The following is a 24,595-nucleotide window of genomic DNA, read 5'->3' on the forward strand; positions in this document are numbered from 1 at the left end:
AATCGAAAACCTGAACCACTCAGCCGCCTCAGCTCTGATCTTAGCAGTGTCAGAGGTCCGGGGAAACTGGTAAATAATCCCAGTGCCCAGGCCTGACAGCACCTGCCCCACAGAATTCACACAGCAAACCTGGCTCCCCAAGCATAGGAGGAGCTTGGGGGCTCATTGCTGGGCCGTGGGGTGAAGCATTAAACAGCGCCCTCCTGTGGGGCTGTGAGTGTTGCTGTCCCTGCTGTACAGACAGGGCCATGGAGGCAGGGAGAGATTCACTGAACAGGCCAAGGTCACCTAGCGAGTTAGAGCCAAGATCTGCCCCCAGCGTCCTGCCCCTCCCACCGACATGCTGACTCCCTCGCTGCCAGGGGCTGTTTGCATTGGCCTCTTCCCTCTGGAACCAGGTTTAAGCCACAGCTGAGGCTCTGGGCAGGGGGCTGGGTATGGGGGTGTCTGAGTGTGGGAGGGGGAGCGTGTGTTCCTCTAGTTCAGCTTCTCCCTTTCTTCTACCCCAGCAATTACCCTGCTGCAAAGCAGAGTGGAGAAATGAGGGGTGCTGTGAGTGGGTGTGCAACAGGCCGGGTCTTGGACTTTTAAGCTGTAGCCATTAGTGTGAGCTAGACTAGTCATTCCAAGGCTGTGGGTTCAAATTCCACTGGAGTCACTTTAGCTGCTCTCTGATTTCCAGAGCAGCTTTTACAGAACAGACTGGACCTGCCCCTGTTGCATGATGAGAGTGTCAGGAAGCTTGTGATCCCAAGACCTCTGTGTGAGACTCCCCTCGGGCGGGGGGGAGTCACAGCTCACAGGAGAGAGCCCCTGGGTACCACACACGGGCCACGGAGATCTGCTCCATCGTCAGCTGGATGCGAGAGACGTGCCTGAGACTCCTGGTGGGTGTGTGGGCCCTGCCCTGCCCTTCCTTGAAAAAGACGGGACAAACACAGGCCGGTTGACGGGGCTGTGACACTCCAGCAGCGGGGCCGTCCAGCCTTTCAGCTGGATTCAGACCAGGCTGGTTGGAGCCTCTTGCGCTCACCAAGGGGGATTCTGCACTTGCTGCCTTGGGAGCCAGGGTCACATTGCAGAGCTCCCCCAGGGCAGGGTTTGGGTCTCAGGGTTTGGGTTGGAGTCCCTGGGACAGGGGAGGGGAGTTTGGTCTCTTCCTGAGTGCACAGAATTAACAAGAGAGTATTCCTTCCCCTGCAGCAATCTGAGTTGGCTAAAGAGTTAGTAACAGAATATTTTCCCAAGTTTAAATTGAGAAAAGAAAAGCCTCTGTGGTGTAGTGATCACTGTGTTTGTTTAACATACAGCAGCTCCTTAGTTCAAAGCCCTATAGAAACACAGGTTCTTGAGGTGCCCTCTCTGATGGGCCAGGCATGTTCTACTCTGAGCTGGGGGTCTCAGGGCTTGGGTCCCTTGTTGCCCTACTCAGGGTTGTGCAGAGGTGTCCTAGAAGCTCTGCTCAAAGGCTCTTTCACAGGCGAGTTCTTCTTGCTGGTCTCCTTCTTGGACCCCAGTTTATATAGTGAAAATTGAGTCCTGCTTAACAATATCTTAACCAATTATTTTAGTATAATTTTACTAACCAGTCATAAGACACTATTGTGATTTACCTACCCAATCATACTCCACCACCTTAGTTGATTTACATCTAGCAAAATTAATTATACAGCAGACAGAAACAGATCCAAACCAGACAGCGACCACACAGACAAACAATGGGAAAGGGAGGACAAGAATCATAGAATGCCCATTGCACAACCACAACTATTGATAAGCAGTTTCTTGCCGGACAAAACGGTGTTTAACTAAGTTTTCTCTACCCATCTTGAGATCTGTTTCTTATCTGGTACCAGTGGGTGCCATTAGGTCAGGATCCCCTTCTCACAGCCTAGTGTGACACTATTTCAGTGTCATTTAGCTGGAATGTGAGTATGTGACTCCAGGCTTTACAGCTAATTGCTGCTGCTCTTGAGTCTGGCTGCAGAAGAAGGCTTTAGCTTAGACCTACTGAATAGCGACAGGCCTTCCAACAGGGTTACAGAGAAACCACATTGTTACAGATGACCTTTCCAGGCCAAAGATAGAAGGAAACCCTCAGGGGTGTTTCTAGACCAAGGTTCATTCAATTGATTTGTTTTTTTGTGGACTTGACCCTTCCACACCCCCAGAGACTCTAGAACAAAGAAGACACATGAGAAGAACCCAACTTTCTTCCTTTTGCTGTGACATGGATGGATCTAGCTCAGGTTTCACTCAGGGGGTCTGTCTGCATGTGAAGTACCTGTGACAGCACCTGTGCTCCTCTGCCCCTCATCAGCAATGCCATATACTTGGGGGAGCAGTTGCCCTGAGACTTGCAGTAGGAATAACCTGGACAAACCAGCCTTTGTCAAGCACCCTTCGATAGCTCAGCTGGCAGAGCGGAGGACTGTAGCGTGTGCTTGGCAAGTGATCCTTAGGTCGCTGGTTCAACTCCAGCTCGAAGGAGTGATTCTTTTCCCTCCAGCCTGGCCTTAGCAGAAGGCAACCAAGGTGGTTGCCTTGGGTCCATGTCTTCAGAACCCTGAACTGCAATTGACAAAACAATGGTGGGGAGGAGCTGCCAATCACATTTCTTGGGCTGTGCAGGTTCTGTCCACGCACAAAAGTTCTTTGGGAACAATGGCCGTTATTCCACAATAACAATGCAAGAGTCTACACAGCAATTCCGTTATTTTGAAATAATTCTGAAGTATCAGACGGCTTATTCCGACTTCTGCAAACCTCATGCTACAAAGAATAACACCTGTTCCCAATTAGCTATTTCAAAATAAGGCCTGTGTAGATGCACCACTGCTGCCAGTTTGAACGAGCACCTTCTTGTGGATATACTAACTTATTCTTCTGAGACAGGTCGTCTACACTGGGGAGCCTGCCTCAGACTATTCTGAGGTTTCCCTGCAGTGTAGACGTGCTAGTTCGAAATAAACTATTTTGGAATCACTATTCAAGGACAGCTTATTCCAAAATAAATGTGCCGTGTAGTCATAGCCAGAGGGATGAAGCAGCAGGAGGAAAGCCAGGAGTGCAGAGGCCAGCCAGAAAACTGAGTGTCCCCAATGCCCATGAAGCAGTCAGTGTGTAGGTCCCATGGTGTAAGGGGCAGCACTCAGGACTTTGAATCCTGCAATCTGAGTTCAAGTCTCAGTGGGACCTGCTGGTTTGAGCTTGTTGTTGTGAGATTTTTTCACACTGCACAGCTATGTCTATGCTGCAGGCTTTTTGGGCAAGAATGGCCATTCTTGTGCAAAAACTAGCGGAGTGTTTACCCTGCATGTGCATTCTTGTGCAAGAAAATGTACAGTAAACCATTGGAAAAGAGGGCTTCTTGCACAAGAAGGCAGTATGCACAGGCAAGAGGGATTTCTTGTACCTAAAACAGCCATTAGAGCTTTCTTGCACAAGAGAATGTCCACAGATGCTCTTTATAAGGAGATAAACCATTTCATAGATCTGGAAGGAACTTTGAGAGGTCATCTAGTCCAGTCCCCACGCTCATGGCAGGGCTAAGAGCCATCCCTGACAGATTTGTCTCAGATGTCTATAAATGGCCCTTTCAAAGATTAAACTCATAACCCTGGGTTTAACAGGCCAAGGCTCAAAACACTGAGCTATTTCACCCTCTTGGACCAAACTGCATGGCAGTGTGGATGTGCTCTTGAGCAAGAACTCATGCCGAGAACAGTGCTCCCTGTGCACTGGCCTTTTATCTGGGTACTGGCAGGGGGGTGAGAGGTGGCAGGTATTGATGGGTAACAGGTTCAAAGGCGCATACAGAGAAGCCAGCAACTGCATCTCTGCAAGTGACCTCACTTTACATACCTCAGCTTTTCAGAAACACTCTCCTGCTGTCTGCACTGAACACCAGTGTTAGCTACTGAGGGGTCCTGTCTGGGGGGAAATGGCAGTTCCAGGGGACACTTGTCCAGTGTTCAAACATCTCACAGATAACATGGCAAGAAGGAAGCCAAAGAGACTTGCACCTACTAGGAAACGTCACAACTACCACCTTCAATGGGACTTGAACCCACAATCCTGTCATTAGGACACCAATGCATTGTCCATTAGGCCACAGTAGTGGCACTAAAGTGACAGAAATTCCCTCTTCCAAATACACATTCCTCGACTTTTAGATGGCAGATTCGAGCTGTTGGAAGGAGCCAGAAACACAGGAAGGGCTGAAAATCAGCTCTCAGGAGGCACCTCCAGCTGCCCCCAGAGTGTGGGTCACCCCACACTAGCCATGGGCGAAACTCAACACCTTGACATCTCGTCTCCCACCCAAAGCCAGGGGCTTGTCTCCCACAGCCGCAGCCTCAGCAGGGAGCCGCACTGGTGCTCACGCTGCTCCTGGGAAAAGGAACGGGTCCCACAGGGGCTGGGGCTGGCGGGGAACGGGCAGTTGTCACTGAAGGGGAAGGATAAAACGCAGCCACATTGCTGAGGGCAGGGAGAGCAGCAGGTGCTGGGCTGGTGGCACTGTGGGACGGCCCCGGGGGAGCTCTGCAATGTGACCCTGGCTCCCAAAGCAGCAAGTGAAGAATCCCCCTCGATGAGCACAAGAGACTCTGACCAGTCTGGTCTGAATCTGGCTGAAGGGCTCAAGTGCCCGAGTGCTGGAGTGTCAGAGGTCAGAAAGACATAGGAATAAGTAAACAAAGTTCACCACAAGGCACCACTGGGAGCTGAACCCAGGATCTCCTGTTTACTAGACAGGTGCTTTAGCCAGCTAAGCCATGGTGCCTTCCTCAGGAAGTCTGCTGAAACTGTTCTACTCTATGGTCCCAGACAACACCTTTGCCTCCCAAAGTGCAGCCATTCCCCATTTCCCTCCCGCCCTGGCAGTGTCTGGCTCTCTAGGCACAGAAGGCTACAGCTCAGTGGGCAGAGGCTCTGACATGCACATCTCCCCCAGCTGCTTGGCCTGGGGAGTTGGCCTTGAGCTTTAGCACTGCTGAGGGGAGGGGGAAGTGCAGCAAACATTGATTGTCTGGATTGTAAACCCCTGGCTCTCAGGGTTTGGGTTGGAGACCTAGGTGGAGGCCTGGCCTGGCCTCCTACAGGTTGGTCCTTTCCTGAGGGCACAGAATTAAGAGAATTCCTTTGCCCTGCACAAACTGAGTTGGCCAAAGAGTAAGTAACAAATTTTTTGTTCACATACAAGTAGAGGAGATCGGTCTCTCACAGTAGTGGTGGCCAAGTGGTTAAGGAGTTTGATTAGAAACCCCTTGCAACCTCACTCAGAGGCTCCTGACAAGTCTGTCTCCTGTGTCCCTCAGTCCCAGTGTGTGCATGATTTCATAGCTGAGGAAACGCTTTTTCCCTGCCAATCCTTCCTGAGCAAGCTGTATCCTTCTGTGCCAATATTCCAGTCATGTGTATTATCCCACCAAGTCCCTGTGATACCAACTTCTTCCTGCTTATTACCCATCATTCCTGTGTGTCTATACCAGCATCTAAGATACAGATTAGAGTTTTCTTCCCAGTAGTCCGGTGTTGCTCCTTTATCTCTGCAGTTACTGCCTGTGATCTCTCCCATTTCTGGCCCATCTCCCAGGTCTCAATGTTATTCACTCACCTGTGGGCTTTGGTCACCTGCCCCCATCATACCTAGTTTAAAGCCTCCTCACTAGGTTAGCCAGTCTGCACCCAAATACTCTTCCCTTCCTCGACAGGTGAACCCCGTCCCTGCTGAGCAGCCCTTCCTGCAACGGCATCCCATGGGCAAGGAAGCCAAAGCCCCCTGCCCACGGAGCTGTAGCTTTCTGTGCCCAGGGGGCCAGACACCACCAGGGCAGGAAGGCTGGAGGGAAATGGCTGCATGTTGGGAGTTAAAGGTGTTGTCTGGAACCTTAAAGTAGAATTTTACACCAGTATGTGAGGGGGGCACCGTGGCTTAGCTGGCTCCGGGGTCTCAAGCAGAACACGGGGAGGGGGGCACATGTCTCTTTGAGGCAGGTTCCTCACTCCCACGTCCCAGACATGTACTGTGGCACAAAGAGGAAGGGTCCCTGCACAAAGTGGCTATGTCCAAATTGGCATGATTTTCAGAAAAGCATGTCTAGATTGGCAGGATGCTTTTCCGCAAAAGCACTTTTTGCGGAAAAGTGTCCATGGCCAATCTAGACGCGGTTTTCTGCAAAAAAGCCTCGCTTGCCATTTTCGCCATCGGGGCTTTTTTGTGGAAAACAGTACTGTGCTGTCTACACTGGCCCTTTTGCGCAAAAGTCTTTCGGAAAAAGACTTTTGCCTGAACAGGAGCAGCATAGTATTTCCGGAAAAGCACTGATGATCTTACATGAGATCGTCAGTGCTTTTCCGGAAATTCAAACGGCCAGTGAAGACAGCTGGCAAGTTTTTCCGCAAAATCACATGATTTTGCGGAAAAACTTGCCAGTCTAGACACAGCCAGTGTGTCACAGGGATAAGCGTTAGCCCCAGGAACAAGCACAGCCCTGCAGAAGAGACACCCCTGGTCTGGAGCCAACAAACCCAGGAGCCGCACAACTCAGGATCCCCAAGGACACTGACACAGACTCCCTGGCACAGGAGAATCCCAAGCCTCAGTTCTGCCGGCCAGCGGTTTCCCCTCTTCCGCTTCTTGTCAGCTCCCTGCAAAACACCTCACAACGGTAGGTGAGGCTGAGTGTGGATAAACCCAGCTGTGCTGTAGAGCGGCTGTTAGGTGTGGAAATGAATGGGCTCTTTTGGCCTCCCTGAGCAACTCACACATGTAAGAAAACTGCAGTTGAAGTTGTTTGCATGGGAGTCAGGATGGCCGAGTGGTCTAAGGTGCCAGACTCAAGGTTCTGTGCTTCTCTCAGTTGGGTGTTCTGGTTTCTCAATGGAGACATGGGTTCAAATCCCACTCCTGACATATCCTCCATTTTGTATCTAGAGAAGTGACCTCATTTCCCTCTCTCACATGACATTGTAGAAGCACTTGCTCAGCATTTCTCTGAGGCTGCATCTACCCAGCAGTGTTCCTTGGGAATAACGGCCATTATACTGCAATAACAATGGGAGCATCTACACAGGAATTCCATTATTCTGACTTCTGAGGATTATTCTGTTATTCTGACCAGTGGTCTGAGGAGCCAGGAGGTTTCCAGGCTGCAGACAGACAAGCCCACAGGCAAAGACAAAGCAAAGTCCCAGCCACTTCCTGCTCAGCCCAGCGGGATCTCTGTGTGGCCCCCAGACCTTTTATTTGCCTTTGCCCAGGTGCAGGGGCCCAGATTCAGCAACACTCACAGGCCCCACAGGAGGAGGCTGGTTTGCTGCTTCACCCCACGGCCCAGCAATGAGCCCACAGACTCCCCCTGTGCTCTGGAAGCCAGGTTTGCCGTGTGAATTGTGTGGGGGCAGGTAACATCAGGCCTGGGCACTGGGATTATTTACCAGTTTCCCTGGGGGCCCTGCTGTTTTCACAGCACAAATATCTTTCCCATCCCCCCTGAGTCGTCCCTTTCCCAAGCTGAGAAGAAGAAGTTCCCTGAACTCCTGGGAGCTGCTGTTCCAAAGAAGAGGCATTTCCCGTGGAAAAGATGGTCAAGCCCAATCCCCTACACAGAGCCCCAGAAAATACCAATGGACACTGGGCGCTTGTAAAGCTCCCTCTCGGGCAGCGCTACAGAATGGATACGGCTGGCCATCGGGCTGACTAACCCATCAATAGACGAGTCCCCGTGAGACTTCTCAGCCCAAGTGCAGAGACTGTGGAGTCTCCCACTCCCAGCCCAGTGGCAGAGGGGCAGCGCCCTGAGGAGGCAGGTCCTGAGGCAGCGGAGACCTTTGAAGGGAACGGAGACGTAAGGTCAGAAGGAAGGAGAACAAGTCACCTCTTCCCAGGTGAGATGTGGTGGGAAACTCCCAGATCCGGTGCAAGCCGAGCTCCAAGGGCTGGTTCCTGCCTGGTGGCTCCTTGCAGGGCCTGGCTTGAGAAGCACCAAGGAGCCGTGTGTGTCCAGGAGAAAGGGTGCAGAAGGAACATGGATGAAGGAGCAGGGTGGGGGAGCAGGAACAAAGGAGGGTGGCAAAGGAAGCTGGGGGTGCTGGGTGAGAAGAAAGCCAGGGGAATGGGGTGGCTGGGGTCTGGGCATGAGGCGGGACATTACGTGGCTTTGTGTCCACTTGTACCAAAGGTGACAGCCACACTGCCCCAAAGGTGAACAGCCTCAGTAGTGGCACTTCCAGGGTGGGCCCTGGACTGCGTGGCTGCAATGACCTGGTCTCAGGCAAGGCACCACTGAGAAGTCTCAGCCCCCCCCCCTCCACGTTCTCCTATTTCAGCCTAACCTGCTGAGCTGTCTCCCACAAGCTCCTGAAAGCCAGCACACATTCTGCCAAACCCTGCACCAGGTGGCAGGCCCTGGAACTGCCTTGTGGGCACCCAGGGGAACCGCAATAATAGAAGATGCTGTGTTTCTGCCTGGCTTTGAACCAGGGACCGTTTGCGTGTTAGGCAAATGTGATAACCACTACACCACAGAAACACACTTAAAATGTTTTCTGCTACTGCACTTAAGCTTGGGCAAATATTCAGTTGCTAACCCTTTGGCCAACAGAGATTGCTGCAGGGCAAAGGAATTCTCTGTTGTCTATTTTGTGCTCTCAGGAAGGGACCAAACTGAAGGAGGCCGGGCCCCCGCCTGGGGACTCCAACCTAGACCCTGAGACCAAGGGGTTTACAAGCCTAATAATAAAAGTTCGCTGCATTTCTTCCATCCCAGGGAATCACAAGGGCATGTGGTGCTGGCTCTCCTGTCCCAGCAATTGCAGTCAGAGCCCTGCCTTGCCAGCGCCAGTCACAGCAGCCTCTGCACCTGCTCCAGGCTTGTGGTTTCCTTCTTCCTAACACTCCTCCCCAATCAGCCTTTTCCTGAACCAGCAGTTCCATGGATGGCCAGGGGAGGCCTCTTCTGTGTTCCCCAGAAGGACATAGGAAAATGCCAGCACATGCTGCAATAAATCATCATTGGGAGTTGAACCCAGGATCTCCTGTTTATGAGGCAGACGCTTTAGCCAGCAAAGCCATGGTGCTTCCCTCTAAAACCTCTTTACAATGGTTCTTTATATTTCCAGACAACACCTTTGACTCCCAAAGTGCAGCCATTCCCCAATTCTCTCCTGCCTTCCCGCCCTGGTGGGGTCTGGCCCCCTGGGCACAGAAAGCTACAGCTCCATGGGCAGGGGCCTTTGCTTCCTTGATGCTGTTGCAGGAAGGGCTGTTCAGCAGGGACGGGGTTCACCTGTCGAGGAAGGGAAGAGTATTTGGGTGCAGACTGGTGAGGAGGCTTTCAAGTAGGTTTGAGGGGGGCAGGTGCCCAAAGCCCACAGGTAAGTGAACAACATGGACACCCGGGATAGAAATGGGAGAGAGCAGGGGCTGTAACAGCAGAGATAAAGGAGGGACGCGGGACCACAGGGAAGTAAACTCTAAGCTGCTCCCTATGAGGCAAAAGGGACACCCCCAGCACTGCGGAAACCAGCCTGTTGCCTTCTGGAAGAGGAAAGGAGGCCTGAGGAAGCACTTAGCCTCTGGCTGGCTCTGCCTGTGGAAAAGAGGAAGCAGCAAACATCTATCACTGGAGAAAATGGGTATTGATGGCACTGTCTTTCACATGCAAAGCGAGCGCTCTACCACTCAAGCTAATACCCTTCCCTGTGAAGAATTTTCCTGCCCCACCCTCCTTGTTCCAGAGCTCACAACGTCCCTTCTGATAAACCCTCATATAAAACTCGGCAAATACCCAGAGAAGTTGCGGTTCCCTTTACAAGACTGCACAGCTCAGTTCCAATCAGCCGGTCTTCCCTAGAGCCCGGAACATCGACTGTGGCAGCGTCGCTCTTACGCCCAGTGTAGACAGGGCCTGAGAGTGTCACAAACCAGCCCCGGGCACATTCCTGGCTAGGACCAGTCACAGTCTGGGCTCAGTGAGGGTCCGTCCTACCTGAGACGTGTGTGACACAAAAGCCTCCTGTTCCCTGCCCAGTCCCCAACACTGGCTGCAGACCCAGTGATAGTTGGTGCCTTGGCTGCTGTCCCTGCTGGCAGGGAGCTGTCCCGCACCTGCAGTTCATCCCCCTCCCAGAGAGGCAGCAGCTCTGTGAGGGGGAGAAGCCGGGGAATTTCCCTGCATGTGTAAAACCATCACTGCCGGCCCAGGCTGGGCCAGTGCACTGGCATCCCTCATGTCTGGAGCCCTCAATATTGGTGCCCAGGACAAAACTCGCTCCACTCCTGGAACAGGAACAGCGACTAGCAGTGAGGCCCCTCCCTGGCAGCACCGTGTCAGACAGTTTCTTCTCGGAAGATACAAGTTCCATGCGGGGGGGGGTCTTTGCCGGATGAACGTGCCTGAGGAAAGAAGCTGGAAGCGCAACAGACACACAAAAGGGGATGAGGGACAGTTTGAGTCACACACACGGCAGGGGGCACAGCTCAGCCAGGGACCTTATCCACTCACAGAGCTTCACAGCTTCTCCACCCCCCAAACCCCACCAGGCAAACTGCCCCATGGGCCTCGCCTGCACCCTGCTCAGGGCCTGGGGATTTTCTGTCCCTTTGCCAGACCAAATAACTAGCCCCCCCCACCACCACCAGTGATCTGGAGTCTTTGCCTCTCATGGGCCTTCTCATCCTCAGGCTCCGTTTTGTCTCCAGACAGACCCTGCTCTGCTACAGCCACCTCTTGCTGTCTGTCACTCCTGGGCCTTCTAGAGCAAAATGCACCTCTTCATTCTGACTTTGAATACACAGGCTTTTAGCAACCACACCTGCATTTGCTAGGGAGGGGTCTGAACAGTTTTTGCAGAGAGAGAGAGAGCACACCAGCCACCATGGATCAGCCTTGATAACTGTCTCAGAGAGCGACGAGGAGTCCTGTGGCCCCTTATAGACTAACTGAAGTGTAGGAGCATAAGCTTTTGTGGGCAAAGACCCACTTCGTCAGATGCATGTAGTGGAAATTTCCAGAGGCAGGAATAAATATGCAGGCCAGGATCAGGCTGGAGATGACCAGGTGGATCCACTCAAGGAGGATGAGGCCCACTTCTAGCAGCTGATCTGGAGGTGTGAATTCCAAGAGAGCAGAAGCTGCTTTTGTAGTTAGCAAGCCATTCACAGTCTTTGTTTAATCCAGAGTTGATTGTGTCAAACTTAAAGATGAACTGTAGCTCAGCAGTTTCTCTTTGAAGTCTGGTCCTGAAGTTTTTTTGCTGCAGGATGGCTACTTTTAGATCTGCAATTGTGTGTCCAGGAAGATTGAAGTGTTCCCCTACAGGTTTTTGTATGTTGCCATTCCTAATATCAGATTTGTGTCCATTGATTCTTTTACGTAGGGACTGTCCTGTTTGGCCGATGTATATAGCAGTGGGGCATTGTTGGCACATGATGGCATATATTACGTTGGTGGATGTGCAGGAGAATGTACCAGTGACAGTATGGCTGATCTGGTTAGGTCCTGTGATGGTGTTGCTGGTGTATATATGTGGGCAGAGTTGGCACCGAGGTTTGTTGCAAGGATTGGTTCCTGAGTTCGAGTTATTATGGTGCGGTGTGTAGTTGCTGGTGAGAATATGCTTCAGGTTGGCGGGTTGTCTGTGGGCAAGGACCGGCCTACCTCCCAAGGCCTGTGAGAGCGAGGGATCATTGTGCAGGATGGGCTGAAGATCACTAATGATGCGTTGGAGAGGTTTTAGCTGGGGACTATAGGTGATGGCCAGTGGTGTTCTGTTGGTTTCTTTCTTGGGCTTGTCCCGTAGCAGGAGGCTTCTGGGTACACGTCTGGCTCTGTCAATCTGTCTCCTCACTTCCTCGTGTGGGTATCGCAGTTTACAGAATGCTTGTTGAAGGTCTTGTAGGTGTAGGTCTCTGTCTGAGGGGTTGGAGCATATGCGGTTGTACCTCAGTGCTTGGCTGTAAACAATGGATCGTGTGGTGTGTCCGGGATGGAAACTGGAGGCATGCAGGTAAGTATAGCGGTCGGTAGGTTTTCTGTATAGGGTGGTATTGATATGACCGTCACTTATTTGTATCGTGGTGTCCAGGAAATGGACCTCCCGTGTAGATTGGTCCATGCTGAGGTTGATGGTAGGGTTGAAGCTGTTGAAATCATGATGAAATTCTTCCAGAGTCTCCTTCCCATGGGTCCAGATGATGAAGATGTCATCGATGTAGCGTAGGTAGAGAAGGGGTGTAAGTGGACGAGAGCTAAGGAAGCGTTGTTCCAGGTCAGCCATAAAAATGTTGGTGTATTGTGGGGCCATGCGGGTGCCCATAGCAGTGCCACTGGTCTGGAGGTATATGTTGTCACCAAATCTGAAATAGTTGTGTGTGAGGATAAATTCATTCACAGAGTTCAGCCACCAGTTGTGCTGTGGCATCATCAGGAATACTTGTACTCCATCTGCATGTGGGATGTTTGTGGGATGTTTGTGTAGAGAGCCTCTACATCCATGGTGGCTAGGATGGTGTTTTCTGGAAGATCACCTATGCATTGTAGTTTTTTCAGGAAATCCGTAGTGTCACGGAGGTAACTGGGAGTGCTGGTGGCGTAGGGTCTGAGCAGAGAGTCCACATAGCCAGACAGTCCTTCAGTAAGAGCACCAATGCCCGAGATGATGGGGCGTCCGGGATTTCCAGGTTTGTGGATCTTGGGTAATAGATAGAACAACCCTGGTCGGGGCTCTAAAGGTGTGTCGATTTGTTCCTGTGTTTGTTTAGGGAGTGTCCTGAGCAGATGGTGCAGTTCCTTAGTGGGATCTGAGGAAAGTGGCCTGTAGAATTTGGTATTGGAGAGTTGTCCGGCAGCCTCCTTTAGGTAGTCAGGCCTGTTCATGATGACAACAGCACCTCCTTTGTCAGCCTCTTTGATTATGATGTCAGAGTTGTTCCAGAGGCTGTGGATGGCATTGTGTTCTGCACGACTGAGGTTACCAGGCAAGTGATGTTGTTTTTCCACAATTTCTGCCTCAGAGAGCCAAAGAATGCCAATGAGAGGAAACTGTCACCCCAGGTGGGATTTGAACCCACAATCCCTGGCTTAGAAGGCCAGTACCTTGTCCATTAGGCCACTGGGGTACACAGAAAACAGTGCCAGGGACAGAAATTCACCCTTCTAAATGTCCCTTCTTCGGCTTTTAGCTCCTTATTAAGCCCCTTTGAAGAAGCCAGATACACAGAAAGGGCTGATCTCATCCCTCTGAAATCAGCTTTCCATGGGTATCAGTAGCTGGCTCCAAGTCATGGCTTCCCCAGGCTGGCACCGAGGGGCATTATCAGCTTTGTCACGTGGGAGTTGGGCTCATCCCAGGTACAGGCTGGTCAGCAGCAGCACTTGCACTTACCTGGGCACCCAGGGGAGCAGCAATAAGGTCCTAATTTTAAGAGGAATAAGGGATCTTCCGGAAAAGGTTTATTTTCTGAAAGATCCCTGTCTAGACTGGCGCTTTTTTCCAGCAAAGCCCCAAGCCGGAAAAAAGCGGAGGCCATGTTCATGCAAATGCCATGGGGAAAATTTAAATCCCCGTGGCATTTGCAATTCCAAAGTGTCTCATTAGCATCCCTTTTCTGGAAAAGGGTGCCAATGTAGACACAGACATTGGGTTTCGAAATTTGCCTAGGTTTTTCCAGAAGGACAGTGCAGTGTAGACACAGCCTGAGTGTTGCTCAGCACTGGTAGGAGACAGGGAGGGACAAAACAGTCTAAAAGCACCTGCAGCCTTTCAGAACAACCCCTAGGACCAGCCCTTCCCTCCACCCTCACTGGGGTCTGCTGGGAATTGCCTGGATGCCAGCCCACCCCAGTGTCAGCCTAAGGATTGACTGGTCTGTAAAAGCTGCATGAATGTCTAGCTGTGCTCACATTTACCATTACAGCTTAGAAGTCCAACGTGCTTTCCATTGCATGACAGAGCCTGATCGACTACTGAGTTTGATATTTCCACTCTCTGCTTTTCAGCATGGCAATTGCTGGGGGTCTGTCGCTTTTGGGAGAGGAGGTAGGAAGAAGGAGGCAGCCACTGAAATTAAAGGATAAGAGCTGAGCATGGAGACATTGATCCCACTACCTCTTGTATGCTAAGGAAGCGCTCTACCACTTGAACTAATTCCCCTTCCTGCAACAGGGCCTGCTGCCTCACCCACCTTGTTCCAGAGCCCACAACATCCCTGCAGCTGCCCAAAGCTCCTTTCTGTGCCCATCCCGCGCCCTGTTCTGGGTGTGGGCATCTGCAATCTCTGCAGCCCGTAGGACCGATTCGGGCTCTCGATCACACACAGCCGCCCTGACCTCGTCAGGCACCACATTCAGAAACTGCTCCAGGGTGACCAAATCCAGCAGTTTCTCATAATCCCCATTTACTTTTGCCCCCATCACCCACCTTTTAACAAAGCCCATCAGCTTATGGGCACATTCCACATAAGAACAATCATTGGACATCCTAAAACTCCTGAACTTAACCCGGTGGGATTCAGGGGTAACCCTGAACCGCCTCAGTGCATAGTCCTTAAACCGCCCGTAGTCCCATGCTTCCTCCTCCCCCATGTCATTGAATACCTCCCTGGCCTTGCCAGTCAGTTTGGTCATCAGGACAGGCCTGCGCTGCTCGTCTGGGATCCGGTTCACGTTGCAGATGCGCTCGAAGGTGGCCAAAAACTCCTCGATATCGTCACTATCGCTGTAGACGGGACAGATCCTCTCCCAACTCTTGTTGGCAAGCGGGGCTGGGCTCGCAGGTTGCTGGACCCTTTGTTGTGCCTCCAGTATCTGGAGTTGGCGCCGCTGGGAACTCTCCTCCGCCGCCCTCTCCTCCATGCGCCGTGCGTGGTCCTGGGCACGTATCTCTGCCAGGGCCCTCTCGTGTTCTAGCTCCCTTTCTCTCGCTGCCTGCTGCCTCTTGATTTCCTCCGTACCCGCATCTGTAGCCTCGGGTGGGGGCTGCCCCTTGGCCCGCAGGTCGTCCTGCAGCAGCAAAATTGTCAGCTGCTGCTTAGTAGTCTTCTGTAGGAAGCCAATGCCCCTCTGTGAGCACAAATCCTTCAGAGCTTCTCTGCTCAGGCTCTCATATGGGCGCTGCTGATCCATTTAGGCTGCCCTTTAACCAACCGCACTCTCAGTACTAAAAATCAAATTTAGACAGCGTGGGGTCCTGATCCCAAAGCTCAATTGACCAAGATCTGTGGATCCTGCCGACTACGCCACTGTGACGGAGTGGGCCGGGTTTGGGCACCGCTGAGGGTGTCCGCTCAGGGTGAATTGCTCGAATCCGGGGCTTCTTACAGCCCCTGACTGGTGACTTTTCCACACAGGCCACAAACCAGTCCCACAGAGCGCTTCAGCTACCTGCCTGAAACCTCCCGAGCAAAACCCCTCTGACACCTCAGCAATATCCGTGCCCCAGATGGCCCCGGGCCTATACACCGGTGGGGGGTCCTAGCACCCAATCCCACCTACCCCGAACAAGTTCTGTCCGGTTCCAAGAAACCAGCCACAGATCCCTGGTCAATTTACCCTCTGGACCTTGCCCACAAATCACGCTGGGCCAATCCTTTAGAATCTATATCTAAAGGTTTATTGTTACAAGAAAGAAAAGCCTGAGAGTAAGGTTATTAAAGTACAGTACGTTACATGCACCGAATCTCCCAGTTCTCGATGCAGGCTCTAGCAGAGATGTTGCAGCTGCTGGTTTAAAAGTTCTTATTGCACATCCTACGATCAGGATGGGTTCACAGGTCTTCCGGGCTCTTCAATCCCTGCAATGCTGCCTCTGGGATGAAGTGCTGAGCTGAGAACAAAAATGGCCTCGACCACATGGCCTCTTCTGGTCTCAGCCGGTCACCTGGTCCTCAGCCTCTCTCTGCTGGCAGCTCTCGAGTCTCTGCCCTCCTGCGTTAGGTGTGTCTTTGGACCATCAAGGGCCATTGTTCCACAGGGCTCCACTACTCAGCCTGTCCATAGCAATGCTCAACCACATTCACAGAAATATTCAGCTTCCACACAGATTACAGATTCCTACCTACACACATAGACATTATACACTCACATAAATAGCGTACATAAGATCAACAAACAATAATCTCCCATTCAATCCCCACATGGCTCCCCCCTATACCAATTTCTGGGGCCAACTCCCCCACCTAGGGGTGCAGCAGTGATCTGGCTGCTTCCCTCCAATTCAACAACGTGACACACAGTCACATGAGTGTAGATTATGAAACTTTGTAGTTGTTGTTGCCTTGGAAACTCCCCACAGACCTTCCCCTGGGGTCCCGGGCAGCCGCTCACACTGCACAGCTCACTTCGAAGTGAGGGTGCTGTGTAGACGTGCCCGTCCTGTTGAGGGCCAGCCTGCTGGGGGGAGGCTCTGGCCACTTCCTTTCCTTGTCTCTCTCAGGCTGTGTCTACACAGCAGGGCTACATCTACACTGCAGGCTTTTTGCACAAGAGCAACTGCTCTTGGGTAAAAACTTGCAGAGCGTCTACGCTGCAGGGACGTTCTTGCGCAAGTAAATTTATAGTTCAGCATCAGACAACAGGGCTTCTTGCACAGAAGTTATTGCTCTCCCCACAAGGAATAACCTCTCTTGTGCAAGAGCTCGTCAACAAGGTGGCAGTGTGGATGGACAACAGGGGTTTCTTGCTCAAGAAAGCCATGTATCTAAAATGGCCATCAGAGCTTTCCTGCGCAGGAGAGCGTCCACACTGCCATGGGCGCGCTTGCAGAAAAGCACTTCTCTTGTGCAACAGCACATGGCAGTGTGGACACACTGTTGTGCAAGACATTTTGCACAAAACAGATTTTGCGCAAGAAGCCTGCGGGGTAGATGTAGCCAGGGGGTGTTTGGGTTTGTTACCAGCACTGAGCTTTGTACAACAGCCCAGGGAACATTGTGAAAAGCCAAAACCTTCCCGCCCTGGGTGTCCTTGGCCAGTCAGCAAGTGGCAGAAAGGTTCCCTGAAGTGCTGACTTCAGGTGATTTTAAACAAGCCCCAGCAGCTCAGATGAGGTGGCCGAGTGGTTAAGCCGATGGACTGCTAATCCATTGTGCTCTGCACGCATGGGTTCAAATCCCATCCTCATCGGGTGTTAGTAGACTTCTCTCTTGCCTCTCCCAGAGGTTTAGTGGCAGCCCTGCCTGCCCTACCCCCCTCCCACTACAGCCAGGGGAAATCTCCTCAGGGGGAAACCTCACAAAGGAGATTCCAGGCAGCCAGGCCATGGGGGTCTCTGAGATGCCCCAGCCCTGCAGCCTGTCCCACCTGTGTCTAATCTGCATCCCTTTTCCGCAAAAGGCCCTTCAGCAGCAGCACACGGCTGCCATCCAGCAGGCCCTTCCGGGGGCTTGTGCATCTGAGAGGCCCTGAGGGAGAGTTCCAGACAAGGACACCTGTGAGACTCTCCCCTGGGTGCCCCCACAAGGGCCTTCTGTATTTCCCCTCTGTGCCTCCCCCACCACCCACACACACCCTTTCCCTGCCCGCCCTTCCCACTTTCTGCTCCCGCCTCCCCTGCTGAAGACACGTGAGGAGACACGTGAGAAGTGGTTTGTTTTTTTGTGGACCTGCCCCGACTGCAGCCCTAGAGACTCTGGAACAAAGAAGACACATGAGAAGAACCCAACTTTCTTCCTTTTCCTGTGACATGGATGGATCTAGCTCAGGTTTCACTCAAGGAGTCCGTCTGCATGTGAAGTACCTGTGACAGCCCCTGTGCTTCTCTGCCCCCCCATCAGCAATGCCACCTACTTGGGGGAGCACGTGCCCCAAGACTTGTAGAAATGACAAGCTAGACAAACCAGCATCAATCAGGCTCCCTTCGATAGCTCAGCTGGCAGAGCGGAGGACTGTAGTTTATGTTTGACAAATGATCCTTAGGTGGCTGGTTCAACTCCGGCTCGAAGGAGCGATTGTTTTCCCTCCGGCCTGGCCTTAGCAGAAGGTAACCAAGGTGGTTGCCTTGGGTCCGTGTCTTCAGAGCCCTCCGCTGCAATTGACAGAAAGATTGTGGGGAGGAGCTGCCAATCACATTTCTTGGGCTGCGCAGGTTATATCCACAAACACAAAAGTTCTTTCGGAACAATGGCCGTTATTCCACAATAACAATGCAAGAGTCTACACAGCAATTCCGTTATTTGTTGTGAGGTTTTTCACACTGCCTGGCTATGCTGCAGGCTTCTTGCACAAGAATGGCAGTTCTTGTGCAAAAACTAGCACAGTGTCTACCCTGCATGTGCATTCTTGTGCAATAAAATGTACAGTAAACCATTGGAAAAGAGGGCTTCTTGTGCAAGAGTTAGTCCTCTCCCCATAACGAATAAGCCCTCTTGCACAAGAAGGCAGTGTGCACAGGCAAGAGGGATTTCTTGCACCAGAAACCCCTAAGGCTAAAATAGCCATTAGAGCTTTCTTGCACAAGAGAGCATCTATGCTGCTGTAGATGCTCCTTAGGAGGAGATAAACCACCTCATAGAGCTGGAAGGGACTTTGAGAGGTCAGATAGTCCAGTCTCCTGCCCTCATAGCAAGGACACGAACCCTCCCTGACAGATTTGCCCCAGATCTCTAAATGGCCCCCTCAAGGATTGAATTCAGAATCCTGAGTTTAGCAAGTTAATACTCAAACTACTCAGCTCTCCCTCACTCTTGGTCCAAAGCACATGGCCGTGTGGATGTGCTCTTGCACAAAACAGTTCTTGGTCAAGAAGCCTGCAGTGTAGATGGAGCCTAAAGTTTTTCATATTTTTTGTTTTAAAAATATTTCAAACAGTTGTTCAATGTGCCCCATGCCTGGAATTGTGCTGCAGCTGCCTCCCTTGCTACAGTCGCTGGCTCCGTGTGCACTGGCCTTCTGTCTGGGTGCTGGCAGGGGGGTGAGAGGTGGCAGGTACCGATGGGTAACAGGTGCCAAGGTGCATACAGAGAAGCCAGCGCCTGCATCTCTTCAAGTGACCTCACTGTGCACAGCTCCGCTTTTGGGAAACACTCTCCTCCTGTCTGCGCCTACCACCAGTGTCACTTTCTACTACTCAGGGGTCCTGTCTGGAGGAAAATGGCAATTCCAGGGGACCCTCACAGCTAGCATTGCAAAGACGAAGACAACGAGACTCCACTATGAAACATCACAAGTGTTACCCCAGATGGGACTTGAACCTACAATCCCTGGCTTCAGAAGCCAGTGCCTTATCCGTTAGGCCACTGGGGCACATAAGTGATGACAAAGAGAGAGAAATTCCCTTTCTTTCTAGCTGGCCAGGGATACACAGGGCAGGAAGGTTTTGGCTTTTCACAGTCCCTGGGCTGTTGTACAAAGCTCAGTGCCCAAACACCCCCTGGCTACATCTGCCCTGCAGGCTTCTTGCGCAAGAACTGTTAGGTGCAACAGCGCATCCGCACTGCCATGTGCTTTTGCACAAGAACGTCCATGGCAGTATGAACGCTCTCTTGTGCTAGAAACCCCTGTTGCCCATCCATACTGCCTTCTTGTGCTGGGACTTTTTGTGACTCTTCCCTTCGCCACAGGGATGTCTGCCTTCTAGGTCAGTTAGCGGAGGGAAAGGAGAAGGCTCCAACGAGGCTCCTCCTCACACTCATTCTTGTGACTCCCATTCTCTCTCTGGCCTCAGGAGCAGATCTCAAGGGTTAGATCCCTGCAGCAAAGCCATGGGGGGTCTCTGATCTGGCCCCTGCCCTGCAGCCTGTCCCACCTGGCCATTGTCATGGACTCTCTGTGAGGTCATCACCTCCCAACCTCCTTTAGCCAATAAGCTGAGGGGCTGCAAAAGGCCCTTGTGATGTCACTGCCACACCCACCCCTGCCCACCAGGGCTAATGTCCTGCCCCAGGCAGCCCCTTTGCCTGGCTGAGCTGCTCCCAGGAGTGAAAGTGACACATTTGTAGAGGGACTGTTGTATTGGGCACCACCCCTTGGGCATAGGAAGGCTCAAGGCAGGAAGTGGCGGGAGGGGTTGTGATAGGACAGTGCCTGTAAGAAATTACAGAGGAGAGTGGGAGGCTCAGGGAAGGGATTTGGGGGGCATATAGGCGAGGTAGGGCTCAGAATACAGAAGTCAGGATTCAGGATCAATGGGACTAGAATCCCAGCTCCCTCTGCTCTGGGCTCCCTGAGGCCTGTTATCAAACAAGGGATTTCTCTGCAGTGCACTGTGGAGAGAAACCCCTGAGCCAGTGACATGCACTGATCTGGTTCCAAGCAACCAATGGGGTGTGTGTGTTCAGTAAATCTACATGTGACTAGATCCATCTAGCAGCCACAGGGGCCTTTAGCCAAGGCAGCAGTGACTCTGAGGAAGGGTTGGGGGCTAATCAGAGGAACATGAGTGTCCAAGGCCGTGCAGAAATGGACGAGGGGACGTCACAGACACTAGCACATCAAGAGGTAGAGAGAGGCCCTGCTGCACTTCCAGACATGCCACAGCCTGGATAGAACCAGGGATTTTCAGCTGTTTAATCTAAGACACTTGCCCCTGAGCTGCTGCCAACAGGCCTGGGGAGGAAGGCCAGGACAAGACCCTTTTAGCCGCTGGGTCTGTGCAAGCTGGGGCCTCCTCCTACAAGATCTCTGGCCTACTCAGTCCTGCAAAGCCTCCAACAGGTGCCTGGCCTGACTCATCTGGCTTCCCCAGGCTGGCACCCAGGGGCATTCTCAGCTGATGTCACCCCCTCTGTCACGTGGGAGTTGGGCTCATCCCAGGCACAGGTCTGGCAGAAGGAGCTCCGCTTACCTGGGCACCAAGGGAAGGTGCAATAAGAGGAGAGCCAGTGTTCCTGCCTGGCTTTGAACCAGGGACCTTGCACGGGTTAGACAAATGTGCTAACCACTACACCACAGAAACACCTGTGAAGGCCTTAAGTTCTGCTGGACTTAAACTTGGACAAATGTTCTGCTACTAACTCTTGGCCAATGCTTTGGAGAAAAGGCCGAGCAAGAGCAGGAAATAAGACACCCCCTCCCCCCGCTACTTCTCTAGACCTTTGCTCCCAACACTGGGAAGGTGGCAGGGGCTTTGTGATGCAGGAGGGGTGACCCACATCCCATCCCCAGCGTTGCCCCCTTGCAGGGATGGACCTTTGGGGACAGGCCCAGACTAGACTCCCCGACCTCTCACACTCCAGAGCAGAGCAGCCCCCAGGAGTAGGGCTGAGCCATGCAGTGGTGGCAGGAGCCAAGAGTTTACCTGAGACCTCAGGAACCCAGCACACGGCACCATCCCAGGCATCTCTCTGACAGGGGCAGAAGGGGAGGGTGTCTCAGATCTTGGGTAGCTTGTTGCCCTAGGAAGGGGTGTGACCAAAACACACACCGTCGCTGTGAGCAGGATTTGAACCTGCACAGGGAAACCCCATTGACTTTCTGCTCCAACGCCTCAACCACTCGGCCATCACAGCACTGAGAGGTTTGTTTCCTGTACGTAAATGTGGAGAAAAATTCTGTTACTAACACCTTGGCCAACTCCGATTGCTGTGGGGTTAAGAAATTCTCTCTTGTTAATTCTGTGCCCTCGGGAACGGACCAAATCAAAGGAGGCCAGGCCCCCACCTGGGGACTCCAACCCAAACCCTGAGACCAAGGGGGTTGACAATCCAGGTGATCAATGTTTGCTGCACTTGTTCCTTCCCTCAACCCTGCCCAAGTTCAAGGCCAACTCTACAGTCCCAGCGGCTGGGGGAGATGTGCATGGCCGAGCCTCTGCCCACTGAGCTGTAGCCTTCTGTGCCCAGGGAGCCAGACACCGCCAGGGTGGGAAAGCTGGAGGGAAATGGGGAATGGTCGCTCTTTGGGAGTCAAAGGTCTTGTCTGGGACCATAGAGTAGAACAGTTTTACAGCCCGCTGGTGAGGAGGGTACCATGGCTTAGCGAGCCCGTTATGGTTTGAAACAAGGGGCCCATGGGTGTCAGTCTCACACGTGGTCCTTTAAGAAAGGAGCCTTGGGGAGCTGCAGGAACGTTGTGGGCTCTGGAACGAGGGGGGGTGAGGCAGGGGCAATGCTCACTAGCAGGGGAATTAGCTGAAGTGGTAGAGCACTCACTTAGCATGCGAGAGGCAGTGGGATCAATGCCCACATTCTCCAACTACAGATCAGTCCTTATCCCTCATTTTCAGTGGCTCCTCCCTCTTCCTACCTGCTCCTCTGAAAAAGACAGACGTGGCTCCCCTTCCTTTTCCTGCAGCAATTGCCATGCTGCAAAAAGAGAGGAGAGAGAGCAAATTGAGCAGCCCATCATGCTCTGTGGTGCAATAGCAAGTGTGTTGGTTATCTAAGTTGGGGTGCCCACAGGCCAATTGCTCAAAGGTTGGGGGTTCAAATCCCACTACTGTCACTTTAGCTGCTCACTGATTTCCAGGGTAGCTTTTACAGAACAGGCAATCCTTAGGCTGACACTGGGGTGTGCTTGAGTCCAGACAGTTCCCTGCAGTCCCCAATGAGGGCAGGGGCTGGTACATGGGGATGAAGGTGGGGATTGTTTTGAAATGCTGCAGGTGCCGTTGGACCATTTTGTTCCTCCCTGTCTCGTACCAGTATTGTGCAGCACTCAGGCTATGTCTACACTGCACTGTTCTTCTGGAAAAAGTTACGCAAATTGTGAACCCCGATTTGCGTGGCTTTTTCTGCTTCTTTTTTCAGAAGAGGCTTTTCCAACATTTGACCTGTCTACACTGAGCCAAATGTTGGGGGAAAAAATCCTTTTTTGGAACATCCCTTCTTCCTCATAAAATGAGCTACAAAAGGATGCCCAAAAAGCACGTCGGAAGAGAAGCTGTGTTCTCTGGGCTAAAGCGTTTTCTCTGTAGTGTAGACAGAGCTCTGATGTAGCATCTGTTTTCAAGTTTAGGGTGCAGCATAGACAGAGGGTTGCAATATGATACGCAATTTGAGCTACAGAAGTTGTCGTTTTGAGCTTATTTTGAAAACGCTTTGGTGTCTACACAGCACGAAATATCGAAATAACCTGCTATTCCTCTAGTCTCATTAACACAGACACAATAGCAAAACTCTATTATTTTCAGCACTACACTTTTAAACAAGGAAATAGAGGAGATAGATACCTAAATGGCTACATTACTAAACCTAAAATACAAATATAAAAAGAATAAAACTTTCAGGCCCCCACACCTTGAGATTTGTAGCTCAAAGCTGGAGCTGCTGTGGCAGGAGGTGAAGCTACAGAAGCTGACAGGGGACAATCAGTGGGCGGAGGGTTATTTTTTCTCCTCCCAGGGCTGATGTGGCTAGAACCGAGGAGAAGAAAATCCTCTTCCCTTCTCCTCAGAAGATGGAAATTGCAGTTGGTTCTCTCTCTGGTTCTACTAAAGCTTGACTCCAGGACTAGACTTTTTCTTTCTAAAACCCTGCCGAAAGTTGAGATCTATTTTCTTGTAGACTGAGAGTTAAAGAAGAGCATCACCCAGCATGCAGCTTGAACCCACAACCTGGAAGTTAAAAATCTTCTGCTCAACCAACTGAGCTAACAAGGATGCAAGTAGCAAAGCTTCTGACACCCCATCACAGCATAGCAGGAGCCAAGTGTTCTCCATTGCCCGACACAAGGCTCTTTCTTGCCCCAAATGGGGGGTTCTGGTCTGTGAGGAGGTTTAAGCTCAAATCCCCCTCCTGACACACCCACTTCTTTCCCCACAAGGAACGGCCCCATTTCCATCTCTCCAGGGACAGGAGAAGGGGTCGGGTTCAAGATTTCTCTTAGCGCCGCAGCAAGGGGAGATGGAGGAAAATCAAACCCCTTTGGAAGCTTTGTTCTCATGGCACCAAGTGTGGCATGAGGGGTGTGAGCTGGGGAGCAGAAGGGGTATTTGGGTGCACCCAGAGGCAGCAAGAATGCAGTCTCTCAGGCCAGTGCATTGGGGACAACGTGTGAGCCCTTCCATGAGCATTTTCTGCTCCCACTGGGGAAGGCAGCTGGGCTTTGAGCTTCAAATCTCAAGGGGCTGGTGAGGAAATGAGGAGCTGGCAGCTCGGGTGAGTTCACAAGGTGCATTCCCCTCCCCCGCAGAGCAGGGTGTTAGAAAGAGCCAGGAACAGAACAGTCAGCCAAGTTCTAGCCGCAAGATCTGCTTCTCTGGTGTAGTGGTTGTACCATTTGTCTAATGCACAAAAGATCCCTGGTTTGAAGCCGGGCGGAAGCACAAGGTTGTCTCTCATTGCTGCTCCCCTGAGTGCCCAGGTAAGTGCAGCTGCTGCTGACCAGCCTGTGCCTGGGATGAGCCCAACTCCCCATGTGACAGAGTGGGGTGACATCAGCTGAGAATGCCCCTTGGTGCCAGCCTGGGGAAGGGAGATGAGTCAGGCCAGGCAGCTGTTGGAGGCTTGTGGCTTGGCCTCCCCTGCCCTGGGAGGCTGGTGTATTGGACAGGTTCTGCCTGCTGCCTCCCTTGTGTGACTTGCCCAGTGTCCACAGGCCAAATGTCGGAAAAGCCTCTTCCAAAAAAAGCAGAAGAAAAAGCTGCACAAATTGGGTTTTGAAATGTGCGTAGGTTTTTCCAGAAGAGCAGTGCAGTGCAGACATAGCCTGAG

At 52.1% G+C, this 24,595-nt stretch overlaps 8 non-coding genes across 8 annotated transcripts; 5 read left to right on the forward strand and 3 right to left on the reverse strand.

The window, feature by feature from the left end:
* The first annotated feature begins 2,400 nt into the window (after positions 1–2,400).
* Positions 2,401–2,490, forward strand: TRNAY-GUA (transfer RNA tyrosine (anticodon GUA)). Its single transcript is given in 2 exon segments — positions 2,401–2,437; positions 2,455–2,490. It is a non-coding gene; the product is annotated as a tRNA-Tyr (tRNA).
* Positions 2,491–3,126: 636 nt separating this feature from the next.
* Positions 3,127–3,198, forward strand: TRNAQ-UUG (transfer RNA glutamine (anticodon UUG)). The gene has a single exon. It is a non-coding gene; the product is annotated as a tRNA-Gln (tRNA).
* A 1,514-nt stretch (positions 3,199–4,712) lies between these two features.
* On the reverse strand, positions 4,713–4,786 carry TRNAT-AGU (transfer RNA threonine (anticodon AGU)). The gene has a single exon. It is a non-coding gene; the product is annotated as a tRNA-Thr (tRNA).
* Positions 4,787–6,810: 2,024 nt separating this feature from the next.
* Positions 6,811–6,919, forward strand: TRNAL-CAA (transfer RNA leucine (anticodon CAA)). Its single transcript has 2 exons — positions 6,811–6,848; positions 6,874–6,919. It is a non-coding gene; the product is annotated as a tRNA-Leu (tRNA).
* Positions 6,920–8,464: 1,545 nt separating this feature from the next.
* On the reverse strand, positions 8,465–8,537 carry TRNAV-AAC (transfer RNA valine (anticodon AAC)). The gene has a single exon. It is a non-coding gene; the product is annotated as a tRNA-Val (tRNA).
* Positions 8,538–13,053: 4,516 nt separating this feature from the next.
* Positions 13,054–13,126, reverse strand: TRNAR-UCU (transfer RNA arginine (anticodon UCU)). The gene has a single exon. It is a non-coding gene; the product is annotated as a tRNA-Arg (tRNA).
* A 3,921-nt stretch (positions 13,127–17,047) lies between these two features.
* Positions 17,048–17,129, forward strand: TRNAS-GCU (transfer RNA serine (anticodon GCU)). Its single transcript has one exon. It is a non-coding gene; the product is annotated as a tRNA-Ser (tRNA).
* Positions 17,130–17,859: 730 nt separating this feature from the next.
* TRNAY-GUA (transfer RNA tyrosine (anticodon GUA)) lies at positions 17,860–17,949 on the forward strand. Its single transcript is given in 2 exon segments — positions 17,860–17,896; positions 17,914–17,949. It is a non-coding gene; the product is annotated as a tRNA-Tyr (tRNA).
* The last annotated feature ends 6,646 nt before the right edge of the window (positions 17,950–24,595 follow it).

This window comes from Pelodiscus sinensis, chromosome 26 (genome assembly GCF_049634645.1).
Source record: "Pelodiscus sinensis isolate JC-2024 chromosome 26, ASM4963464v1, whole genome shotgun sequence".
Lineage (NCBI taxonomy): Eukaryota > Metazoa > Chordata > Testudines > Trionychidae > Pelodiscus > Pelodiscus sinensis.